Source organism: Etheostoma spectabile, chromosome 20 (assembly GCF_008692095.1).
Source record: "Etheostoma spectabile isolate EspeVRDwgs_2016 chromosome 20, UIUC_Espe_1.0, whole genome shotgun sequence".
In the NCBI taxonomy this organism is placed as follows: Eukaryota; Metazoa; Chordata; class Actinopteri; order Perciformes; family Percidae; genus Etheostoma; species Etheostoma spectabile.
The window spans coordinates 21995519-21998204 of record NC_045752.1 but is presented as its reverse complement, the minus strand read 5'-3'; positions in this window follow the sequence as shown (position 1 = coordinate 21998204).

Below are 2686 nucleotides of genomic sequence, written 5' to 3'. Positions count from 1 at the left end.
TTTATTCTACATGATTTTTCAACCAGTAGTTATGGAATTTAACAACAACTAGGCTGACTAAGCTTTGTCTGTCATGACAGTACAATAATGAGGGATTCTTACACTCTGGGGACTGTCTTTATTATTATTATTATTATTATTATTATTATTATTATTATTATTGTTCACTGTCTTTACAGCCATCTGAAGGCAACATTTACAGTATTTGGAGAGAGAGGGAGGGGAAGACGTCCTGGGCCACTAGCTAACTTTAGTAAATAGTGTTGTGATATGGAGCTAGAATTGTTTCTTTATTACATGCAAAAGAAAAAAATAAAGATCTAAGAGAAAAAGTTTTCATACCAATAGCAAAAAAAATTCTCTCAAAATACTTTTTTAAATTCTCAAATATATATATATTTTTTGCTATCAGTGAAAAACAATTCCTCAAATTTTTGTTCTCTAGAAAACGATAGATCTCACGCAACTATTCATATAGATTTTCTAATAATATTTTTTGCTTTCTTTTTCTCTCAGCAATCTAATATATATCTATATATATATATTATATATATATATAATATAATATATAGATATAAGAGAGAGAGAGAAGAGAGAGAGAGAGAAGAGAGAGGAGAGAGAGAAGAGATATAGAAACGCACATATTATAACTGTAACGTTATTCGTCTAAATATTGTCCTAACGTTAGTGTTTTAGGCTACCCAATACAATCTAATTAAAATGGTCTGCCAGAGTTAACGTAGCCACGAGGACGAAATATGCCAGACACTGACATTTAACTAACGTTAGCAGTAGCCTTAAGGTAACCGGCGTACGCTATAAACAATATTCCGTATTGGGTACACAACAAATACAATTTAACGTATTATTTATAATGACTCAGCGGTAACTTTAACGTTAAGCTAACGTTACCTGTCAACAAGTCCACGAGCTAGCTAGCTAGCTAGTTAACTTAGCTATAGCTAGCTTGAGTTGATACCATTAGCTAGCTAGCTAGCTTTCCCAAACCATCAAAAAACTGGGCAGTACTTAAACAGTGAGTGTAATAAAGAATACGATAGTTCAGGCTTAGTAAAAATATAAGCAGTGAGTGTTATAAAAAATATATTTCATTCAGACTTACCAGAAATACTGTAGGCTACGATCAGCGGACACCTCGGTCGACCTCAGCGGCAGGTTCAGCTTTGAATGTCGGCGTGTGATTGGTTGTCTGCAATCGGCGAATCCTACGTTTCTAATTGGTTGTCCACACTCCAACGGAGGTCCAATCAGAACGCGTAATGCGTAACTAGACGCAACTACACGTAGACTGATATGTTTTTATTTAAAATCCAAAACATAACAACAGACCATGGTTGTCTATGCTACAGTGGAACAGACTTCCTTCTACAAAATCTTTTGCAGAGGTAAGTCGCACTTTACAGCTGAGCTAAAACTACTTGTTTTACTCAACCTTTTCTGTCTAGTAGAGCCTCATTGTGTGGGGAACAAGGACATTTACTTTCATCCGTCAAATAAATAAAAACGTTTTTAAGCAATTACATATGTTCCAACTATCAGATGTGCTGTGATCAGGAGATGCAGATGCACTTTGTCTCTTGCACTAGCTAAACAATTTTAATTATTATTATTATGTGTGTGATTCACATTACATGTGAAGTAAAGATTATTTCTCAAACATAATAATAATAATATAATACATAAATAAGTGCTGTTTTAAAATGATCTGTGGGTTGTTGATCTAAAACATAAATGGCTTGTCGTGTTACAGTGAAGTTTTATTTGAGCTAGTCGTAGAAAACACTGCTTTTATTGTAGTGATTTTATTCTTTTTTATTACAAATAGAAATAATGTCTAATATTATCATTAGCCCAGAGACGGACTGGCCATCTGGAACAAATATATATAATAATAATAATAATGAAATAATGAAAATGATTTGTGTTGTTATTTTTCAAAAAGTTATTGTATATAAATACCCACAATTTCTAAGCGTAACAACGACGTCTTTGATTGGTCCAATAAGTCGCTGTTGCCATGGAAATGTTTACAGTCCATGTACCCGTGTACAATAGAAGTCTATGATAGTTTCAAGATGTTTTATAAGCGCCGAATCCATTATTATTATTATTAATTATCACCGACCACCACCAAGAGGGGGGGGGGGGGGGGGGGGGGGGGGGGGGGGGAACATTAAGAAATGAATGTTCTTCTTTAAAACACAGGGGGCATAAGTATACACCCCCCCATGTTAAATTACCATAGAGGCAGGCACATTTTTATTATTAAAGGCCAGTTGTTTCAGGGACCAGGACACTGCATCCTGATAAAGTTCCCTTGGCCTTTGGAATTAAAATGACCCACATCATCACAAACCCTTCACCATACCTAGAGATTGGCACGGTTTTATTTCAGTTAGCCTAATGGCTGGTTTGATTTGCATTGAGAGATGATCTTATGGAAAGTTCCCCATGCCTATCTCTATGTATGGTGAAGGCTATGAGAGGATGTGGATGGGGGGGCTACTTTAATTCCAAAGTCAAAAATATCTACCTTCCTCTATGGGAAATCACATAAGTGTGTACTCACTTATGCCCCCTTGTATTTTAAGGAACAACATTTATTTATTATGCATTCAAAAAGAAAATAGGTGTCCTTAAAGGTTGGATTTTTCATTTTATTTTT